The sequence below is a fragment of the Castanea sativa genome, chromosome 12 (genome assembly GCF_040712315.1).
Source record: "Castanea sativa cultivar Marrone di Chiusa Pesio chromosome 12, ASM4071231v1".
Classification (NCBI taxonomy): domain Eukaryota; kingdom Viridiplantae; phylum Streptophyta; class Magnoliopsida; order Fagales; family Fagaceae; genus Castanea; species Castanea sativa.
In genome coordinates, this window is record NC_134024.1 from 27,454,950 (window position 1) to 27,465,571 (window position 10,622).

Below are 10,622 nucleotides of genomic sequence, written 5' to 3' on the forward strand. Positions count from 1 at the left end.
TATCTTATATAAATAATATCTCCTGTTTCCATTAAAAAAAAAAAAAACAGTGGAGACTGTATACATTTGTAGATCCAATATGTTGTGAGATATTTTTACATGTAATCTATGTACTAGATACCTGCTTGACAGTAAAGATACGTGGAACTATTCTTGTGTTTAGGGTGTGATTTTATTTTCTTTATCTCTCTCTCACGATCTTTTGCAAGAGGAGGAGGAGAGCAAAAAAAATTTAAGCCAGTGTGTTCTCAACGAAATATATTATGGGTCATGCTAATGAGTGCCCTTAGGGCAATAGTTAACAATTCATTTTAGGAAAATTTTGACACCACTTTTATGGGAAATGAAAAAGGCTATCAAAACATTAATTTTTTTCCTATAAATTTTTTTTTTAAATAGATTGTTAACCTTTGCTTTAAGTGTATTCGTTAGTATTTCTCATATATTATTAGGCCAAAATATCCTGACGTCTATGCTTTTTATTTATTACGTATAATTGTAATCTTCAAAATACAACATCAATGACTTATATTATATGGCCTTTATTTTTAGTTCAAAGGTAGCAAGCTAGTGTTAATTTTATGTGTCATTGATCAGAGATGACATTTATAGTGAAAGTCAATAACTTGCACTTGTACCCATCCTTAATGAAGTGGATATGAAGATTAATTAAACGAAGACGGAATGATATCTAATCTACCCATCGAGAAAAAGGAAGAAGAAAAGGCTGAAGATGGTATGGATTTCAGAGTTTGTAACTGGAAAGTCTAGATGTGTTTGTGTACACCTTAACAAAACCTTGCTTTAAAAAGTGTAAGTCACAATTTAAGTGAGAAGTTGTTGATGCCCACTTCTGCTAAAGGCCCAACAAGCCCACGTGAAGAGAAACCCAAGTTCTTGGTGTGCCCGTTATTTTCAACTCATAATCATTTTTGTATGGCCCAAGCCAATGCATTTAATTGGGCATTTGAAGGAGGGAGATTTTTTTTTTTTTTTTTTGAGGAAAAGGAGGGAGATTTTTTTTTTTTTTTTGAGTGTAAAGAATGACCCTATTTGGACTTATTCATGAATCTGCATTTCGGCTTTACAGAGTGAGGTCGGAACATTTGTAAAAGTTGAAGGCCCATGAACAAGCTCATGTGCTGGTCACATACACAAAAATAAAACACTGATCTAGTCTGTTGTATTTGTCACAAAATTTGAAGTAATTAACCTATGCTTAGGGTAATAGTTTGGTTGCATTTGATACGTTCTAACCACATCTCACAAATTTAACAAGTTCCTTGGGGCCCAGCTAAATGTAAAAAAAAAAATTTAAGCATAAAAAAATTATGATTAAACAAATTCTTTTATAAATTAACTTTAACTTAACAAAGTTGTGCTATATATGACATTCACTTTCTAGTTTCATTCAATTTGTTACACAATAAATTTTAAATTGTAAGGAAACTTACAGCCACAATTTTTTTTATTTGTTTAATGAAAATTGCAGACAGCCATGTCAGCCACAAATTGAAGCTCAGCCAAAGCTTTACAGCAATACAGCTGTACATCACCCTATTAAAATAAAAATAATACAAATCTGTATCGGTGCTATACTCTTTAGGAGAGAGAGAGAGAGAGAGTTAGGCAAAGTTGGAGTTGGAGCTGCCAGATGACAATAGACTCGCCTCGAGGCCACTAGCGGAGAAATTATTTGCTCCTCCCGGGTGGAGGAGTGACGTGGTCCTCCTGGTGATATGTACCAATAGAAAGCATCCATGTATTAAATGAAAAACTGAGTTAGTGACCACGCTTGCTGCAATACTTCAACCTTTTAAAAACAAATATTGAAATACACTTTCACTTCTAATCCTACTTTAGCCGCTTCACTAAAAATTCTAAAACCCAAAAATTTCCAAACCGCCCAGCTCTCTTCTCTCTCCCTCGTATCATTGAAGAAATTTTTCTTTGCATGAACAAGCTTTATGAGATTTTGAACTAACTTTGTTCTTGGGTCTAACTTATTCTAGCTTGTTTCCCTCTTTTCTCCTATGACTGGAGTGCTTGCCAGAATCCAATGCTCACCATTGCAACTAACCATGACTGATCAAAGTATGTTACAAAGCCTCATTTCACTCTTCAAAGCATTATTTTCTTGCTCTGTTCCGTCTCTATGTAGTTTATAATATAGTGCCTTCTACATGTTTGATAAAAAGCCCAAGATAAAAAAGTATTGAAAGAATGAATGTTTTTTTTCTTTCCATTTAGTTTTCCTGACTATAAGCCCTTGTTTTTATCTCTAGATTGCTTGTGTGGTTTTTTGGAATAGATGTTTTGATTTGGAGTTGTAAATGCTTTAGAAGCTCCGTGGTACTTACATAGCTTGTTTGTGTGAGAAATTGTGTTAGTTGTTAGTTATTGTATTTGTGAATGATAGTTGTATTGTTTAGATCTCATTGTAAATTTTAATCATTTTGATAATAAAATTTCATTTGGTAGACAGTTTGGTAATGTTGGGTAGCTTGTTGTTCCTAAGTACATGAACTGTTTTAGAGAAGTGACACTTACTTGTTGAATAGCAGGGCAGTTTGTTGGTAATGATATTAGAGGGCAATTTCTTATTGAAGTTTAAGTCTTGTTTTGATGGATTGACTCTTCAAAAAAGTAAGGTGCTCCTTCATCTTAAAAAAATATGCACAATGCTAAATTCTAATATGTTAGAAAGTTTTGTTATTGTAATATCAAGGTATTACTAATTGGAAGAATGTGTTGGAGTATTATCGTGCTTCTACATTTTGTTCTTTAGTGTTTCATTTTTTGTTTTCTGCTTGAAACTGTAATATGTTTCTAAAAGAGGCTTTATTGTATTTGATTACTAACATTTGAAATTGTATTTAGGAGCATACAAATTGGACCAATGAGGATACACTAAATGACAATCTTGGAGATGAGACATTTGTTGCTGGTGTTATTGTTGGTAGAGATGCAGAGTGTCTTAGTTTGCTGCTTTGTCTGAGAGAGTATGTTATTCGGGTTCAAGCTTGCATGTTTTTGGGCTACTATTTACTAAGCGATAGGGTAGAGATGTTTGTATCAGATGTGTGAACTGTCAAGATGCTGAATCAGTGAATGCATTGACAAATGGAAAAAAACTACTTTGCTGAGGCGGGATTAATTTTGGTTGATATTAGGCGACTCATGTTAAACTTTGAATCAATTTCCTTTCATGTAGTGTAAAAAAACTTGTAACTATGTTGCTAGTGAGTTTTAAAATTTTCTCAGGAAAAGGAAGAGCCTTTGGTAGGGAATTAGAGGAATGTTCTTTCTTTTTGTTAGCCATTGTACTGAAAGATATTACTCAATAAATCAAGTCTTTTGTTTTACAATGGTTATATTCTAATTGTCCACACCACAAGTTCACAAAAATTGCTTATAATCAACATTTGAATTGAAAATACTTTTCATTGCTATTGTTTATATTCAATTGGATAAATAACAAGTTGAACTATACAATTTTTTACTAGAGGATGAGAAGGCATAACAAAAGAAAATATACAAAAAGGAATGTAATCTAACGTTTCCTATATATAGGCATATTTTAATTGCCTTCAAAATTCAAAAATAACTACTGCAGCTTTCACTCCTCTAATCAATAATTACTTGATTAATCTTCCAACTTGAGAACTTGTCCAAAATCTTCCAAGTTGCATACTCATAAGATAACTTCTTAGTCAAATCATTTTTGTCTGATTTAGTTGTGTAAAACCACTTGAGAAAGAATTCTGCACAAATAGAGATGAACATTTTTCAGTTATTAATAACAAGGTAATAACTATTGATGCAAATAAATAAACATAACTAATGAAGAATAAAAAAATAGAAACAGCAAATATAACCTAATTTAAATGATTCAAGAAATCGTTACTTCGTGGGTTCCAGTTAGCTCAACTGGTAAAATCTCTGATAGTTGTATAAGAGATTTGGAGTTCACTCCCTGTCTACACAAAAAACTAATTGATGTCTTGGTCTGATGATAACTCTTTATTATTAAGAGCAGACGTCATAGGTTGAAACATTCTAAAAAAAAAAGAAAAAAAGAAATTTTTACTTTGAAGCATACTTGTGAAGCTGAAATTTGGAGAAGCACTGCTCCAATCGGATAAGGGGTTCTACATTCAAATTAACTCAAGCTTAAATGTTAGATATTTTTTTAAATGAACATTCAATTTTACAAATCAATTATTTATTTATTTTATTTACTTCTACTTGATTTGGATGTTGAAAATGACTTGGACTAATGGTTGTTGGCATGCCTGGGGGAATGAATACCTATCAAATATTATAAGAGATTAATATGGCATCATAAAATAAAAAAAAAAGAGGATGCAAGGGGCTTAGATCATACTTGATTATTATAATTCTCATCCATGGGTACACTAGATGGGTGCATTGGCTGGCAAAGACTTGTACATTGTGGAGCATAGGTTAAGTTTTGTGAATTAATGACAATTGTTCTAAAGGCATATAGTTTTATAGGACAATTATTATTGATAAAGCTAGTAATATTGTTATTTTCATTGGACTTGTGTGCTGCATATGGTACATGAATGACAAATATTCCAAAGGTAATATAGATAAGGTAACATATTAGAAAAATTGATAAATGCATACAATAAAGGGCAATAAAAAAATTTTATATTCCTGTAGCTTTGCACAGTGAAGATTTACTTTATAATGTGTATAATATAGTGCATCATTTATAAAGAGTAAGCACATTTTTAAATCAAAATACTTGAAAGTCCTCCATATAAAATTGTTTAGAAAAAGAATCAATACCTTTAGGGGCATGGCTAGAGCCTGTTGGAAGTCCTCTTGTTGACAATTTTTTCTTAAAAAAAGGAGAGGAAATCATGGGCATTATTCACAACAAACCAATATTTGAATCACACTACTAACATATTTTTTATTCAATATAAAATTTAAATAAAAGAAGAAAGATTTACTTGATCTTGTAACATCTTTTAATGACTTCCTTTTACACTTCTCCATCTTGCTTCTGAGTCTTGCATTTGTGACTCCTTTCAGTCGCACATAGGGGGGATCTAATATTGGCAAACTATTGAGAGAGCAATCTGTCTTCTCAACATCATCAAAGACATTATTAGCAACAATCCTATTTTCTTTTTCATCACAATCTCTAGCCACATTTAACTACTTCATATAGTTTTCAACTAATTCTATCATCTCTCTTACTTTTCTTTTGCACATTTCAGTATGTCGAGTTGTTGCTGCACTTTTTGTGAAAATTTTATAAATCAAGTGCATTAATTCGTTACGTCGTGAAGTCATCGACAACTCATTATTTGCACTTGCTGGTTTTACATGATCACATAAAACACTATCTTTTTTTGCATCTGTTGTCCATTTTTTCAAAATATACTGAACGAGCAGCTCTGTGACATTTTTAACAATAAGTATTCGCAAAGCATGATAACATAGTAACCCCAATGTTTCAACATTTTACAACTACATGTAACAACATTATTCGAGGAGTTAAATTGGACAACACGAACCCTCCGACCACCTCCTTCGATAACTTCATAGGTAAAAGACACTCCATCGAAATACACATCTTGGTGTGTGACCCTTAAGGTAGAAGCAATTTCTAACTCAAATCTTTTGAAAAATGTACGAGTATAAGCAGATAATGCATGTTCCAAAAGTCCACAATTCTTAACTATTTGAGAAGATGTACCTTGTTTGCAACGAAAATCTTCTTCTAACTCTTCCACCAACATATTTTTTGAAGCTTTCTCATACACGTGTACAAATTCTGTTAGCCTCATTGTTTTGCACGCCATATGTTGAAAAACATTATTTACACTCTCACTCCTTGATGAAGCTTTCATTCTTGCAGAAAAAATGTTATGACTAAAAACTGAACACCACTTGTCCCGATTTTCATATAAAGTGTTAAGCCACTTATTGCCCACCAAATTGTAATCTCTAAGTAAGGCATGTAATGTCCCAGTCAGACCCCCCCTCCCTTCCCCCAAAAAAGAAGAAGAAGAGGAAGTCAGATTTTTTTTTAGTTCCCACGTGCCCCCCCACCTAACACCACTCCCCACCACTCATTTCAATCTATCTCACCCTCTCATATCCGGTCATCTCTTTTCTTCCTTTCATTTTCTTTCTTTTCTCTTTACCTAAACACACACACTCACTCCCACACTCACCCACCGGACTCCACTCCAAACCACCATCTCACCATCATTTTACGGCAAGATCACTAGAAAATTCTTGAGAACTCATAAGCACCTTTACATCCTTTTTTTGAGGTAAAAATTTCTAATTTTTTTTTGTGAGTTTTACACTTTTGCTTGAAGTTATTTTTATATAAGTTTTAATAATGATACCCATGTGATTTATGAGCATTAAGTGATATTTATGTGTTTTTATGTATGGGTTTTGCATTGGTGGAATTATTTGATGAATGGGTATATAATTTGTGCTAATGATGACTACTTAAGGTTTATGTATGGTGGAAAATTTAGGGGTTTTGAGTTATAACATGTGATGGTTGGTAAATCTAATTTTTCCATTGCCATTGGGTTTATTTGGAGTTAGTTGAAGTTCTAAATTTCTTGTCTTGGAGGATATTTTGATTTTGCTTTCATGGATCTCTTAATAATGTAGTGTAAATTTTATAGAAGCTAGTCATAATGTTGGAGATGATATTAAATGGGTTAACTTTATAAATTGGAGTTGATACCTTGTGAATCAATTTGTTGAGAAACTTTAGAAGTGGAATACATTATTATTGATGAGGTTAAATACTAGGCTTGTCTAATTAAGTGCTTATTTGGCAATTCCTAAATTGTAGCTAGATATAATTTCAAACTTTATACTTATTGTGAAAAGTTTACTTGATATTGTTTAGGTTCTAGCTAATCTCCTTGAAACTTGGAGAATTAGGCTTTTGTGGTTACGAGGTAAATAGCTTTTTAATGAGATTCTTGGAAAATAACTATATTTCATAAATGTTTTTTTTTGGGTCAAACACATTTTGGAAAATTATATATGGATATATGTTTTCTTAAAAGTATTGTGTTGTGACCCTATTATATATTATTTTATATGAAAAGTGCATCATTTTGGTATTGCATTTGGGGAAATGCATGAATTATTGATATGGAAAATATGAGCATCTTTGATTTAATCTTTGATAAGAAATTTATTGATTTTATGGTATATTGAAAATTTTAAAGATGCTTATCTTGTCTTGTTATTTGAGAAAAATATAGAAAATCTTTTTGACAAGAATGAAATTGAAAACCTTACAAACTTTGTGGAAGTTGGATTATTTAAGGTTTTCTGAAACTACCTGGGTATAAACTTTGTGTTTCAAAAAAGTATATGAAACTTTGAGCTTTATGTTGTTTTAACCCTATGCCATGTGTGATTTCCCAGTGATTGCTCGATTTGGTTTCCATAGTCTTTGTGACAATGAAATCAGATCTAGGTCAGTGCCCTTTCACTTTGGATGATGCGTTCTTCCTTGCTGCCTATGGGGGAAAGAGGTTCTTTGATTGTGTGTGGGTGTGGCTGCTGCCCATGGGGCTAAGAGACCACATGCAAGAGAGGTCCTATTTGACGTGCTCTCTCTGCTGCCCATGGGGGGAGAGAAAAACCTTGAGGGTATGGGTAAGGCTGCTGTCCATAGGGCCAAGAGTCTGCATACCAGAGATGACAATATCATGCCAGTTGTGAATGGGTGGATCCTCTGACCGGTCTATGTGGTAGTGAGGCATGTTTATGACAATTTACCTTATATTAGATATTATGGCTTTGGAAATTATATTGTTGGTGCTCATAGATTATAGTATATAGTTTCAAGTTATTTACTTTGAGAAACTTTGTGTTTCATTATTTAATCATTCTTATCATATTATTATTATTGAAGATGAAACTTGCATTTTCTCCACCCCCATTAATTATGTTACTTACTGAGCTCTATCTCATTCCATCATTTTATAAACTTTTCAGAGTAGACAACAATATTTTGAGATAGCTTTTTGGTGGCTAACAGTAGTTAGACTAACTATTGATGGAGGTTGAACTTTTGTAATGTAGACATTAGATGATGTACACTTTAGAATAGACTTGACTCATTCTATTGTATGTTATAGTAGTTGTGACTTTATTCCCACCGATTGGACAAGCTATTGATATGTAATTGTTTATTCAAACCTTTATTCTTTTGTGGCTAATGGTCCTTGTAATTAATGCTTAGAGCTCTGGCTTACTTTGAAAGTATATTCAATAGAATTATTTTGATAATTCTTGATGTTGGTACTTGATATGATTTATGTGGATTAAATTATCAAAAAAGAAAAATCTATAGTACTTTGAGACGTCTTTCTAATGCTTTGGACCCTTTGGGGTTTGGAGCATGACAAGACATCCCAAGAAGACTCAAACTCTGATTTAGTTTCACAATTATAAAGAATCTTATTAAATCTACTCTTGAATTTAGGAATCCCATAATGCATTGGTAAATTTCCTGCAACATTTTTTTAGATATGCCATAAGCACAAGCGATGACATGTATTAGGAAACACAACTCTTATGGCATTCTTCATTGCTTGACATTGGTCAGTAAAAATTGTCTTTGGTTTTTGATTTCCCATTGATTCTAAGAATGTTTCAAATAACCAAGTAAAAGAAACTTGTTTCATCCAATAAAAATGCACAACAAAAAAGTACATTCTTCCAATTATACTTGTTGACACCTACAAATGGGGCACATATCATATTATACTTGTTAGTTCGATATGTAGTGTCAAAACATATAACATCCCCAAAAGAGTTATAATCAATCCTTGATCTGCCATCTCTCCAAAAAAAATTTCATTCGATTTTCTTGATTAACTTGAATTGCATAAAAAAACATAGGATCTTCTGCTTGCTTTTGTTTAAAGTGGTCTACTAAACTTTGAGCGTCTCCAACCTTAACATTGATTAACTTTTGCTTGTTCACCACATTATAGCAATCTTTTTTTATAAACCCAACATTTTCAAACCCCCCAACTTCCTCAACTAAATAGAAATATGCATTTATTGTTCTTATACCCACTTCTTTGAAAGTTTTTATAACACCTAAAGTAGCATCAGTTATTTTTCGATTCGACCTTAGAAATGGCCTTTCTTCCGGCTTTGTAGGCTCATGATTATGAGTAGGATTGAAGTGAGTAATCTTCCACTCACCATTTGTCACTGTAAACCGGATACTAGCTTCACAACTTGTCTCAGTTTGTAATTTTTTGAACTTCTTATCATCCAAATTGTCACTATCTTGTGGGAATCCTTCTTTTGAACACACATAGTCTCGTTGTCTTACAACATTTTTTGCATATTTGAGTTTTTCTTTCTAAACACTAAACCCAATTCGAATGGCATATTCATTGTCCAATTTATATTCTTCATCCTCACTATGCACCACCATTCCAAGCAAAGTTTCAATATCTTCAACACCTTCCTCATTGACTCTAATATCTATGATTAAAAACACCACAACATTCAAATGCATCAGCAACAACATCAATCAAATGCAACAAAAAAAAAACAAAAAAAGAAAAAGAAAAAAAAGAGGAACCCAACAACATTATAATACTGAACTTAAGGTCTCAGTTAAAGACTTATTCTCAAATAAAAGACCTACAATCTAAAGATAAAAACAAAGGCTCATAGTCAGGAAAAATAAATAGAAAGAAAAAAAAATCATTCTTTTAATACTTTTTTATCTTGGGCTTTTTATCAAACATGTAGAAGACACTGTATTATGAACTACGTAGAGACAGAACAAATCAAGAAAATAATACTTTGAAGAGTGAAATGAGACTCTGTAACATAACTTGATCAGTCATGGTTAGTTGCATGGTGAGCATTGGATTCCAGCAACCACTTCAGACATAAGGGGAAAGGAAGGAAACAAGTTAGAAAAAGTTAGACCTAAGAACAAAGTTAGTTCAAAATCTCATAGAGCTTGTTTATGCAAAGAAAAATTTCTTCAATGATGCAGGGAGGGAGAGAGAAGAGAGCTAGGCGGTTTGGAAATTTTTGGGTTTTAGAATTTTTGGTGAAGCGGCTAAGTAGGATTAGAAGTGAAAGTGTATTTCAATATTTGTTTTTTAAAAGGCTGAAGTATTGCAGCAGGTGTGGTCGCTGACTTAACTTGTTATTTAATACGTGGATGCTTTCTATTGGTACATATCACTAGGAGGACCACGTCACTCCACTCGGGAGGAGCAAATAATTTCTCCCACTAGCAGGAGAAATTATTAAGTCTTTCTGGGTGGGCAGATGAGGTAGTCCTCCATCTGATAACACTCAATAAATGCATGCCACTTGTTGCAAAAAATAACTCAGCCTATTTAGTCACCAAACCAAACCTGATGAACCAAACTGTCTAACCTAAATACATTTTAGTTCTAATCCCTTTCTAAAACCCAAAACTCAAATCCATCGATTCTTATTCTCTTAGCTTTCTCTCTCTAAGATTGAAAATTCAAAGAGGTCCTTCTCTCTCAAAACTCTAGATTAGCTTTCTTTTTTCCCCTCCACAACTACCATTTTGTCTC

General features: G+C 32.8%; 2 long non-coding RNA genes across 2 annotated transcripts; both read left to right on the forward strand.

Moving 5' to 3' along the window:
• The first annotated feature begins 1,595 nt into the window (after positions 1–1,595).
• Positions 1,596–3,368, forward strand: LOC142621033 (uncharacterized). Its single transcript, XR_012841686.1, has 2 exons — positions 1,596–2,094; positions 2,881–3,368. It is a non-coding gene; the product is annotated as an uncharacterized LOC142621033 (long non-coding RNA).
• Positions 3,369–6,167: 2,799 nt separating this feature from the next.
• On the forward strand, positions 6,168–7,987 carry LOC142621312 (uncharacterized). The gene is made up of 2 exons (XR_012841745.1): positions 6,168–6,320; positions 7,453–7,987. It is a non-coding gene; the product is annotated as an uncharacterized LOC142621312 (long non-coding RNA).
• The last annotated feature ends 2,635 nt before the right edge of the window (positions 7,988–10,622 follow it).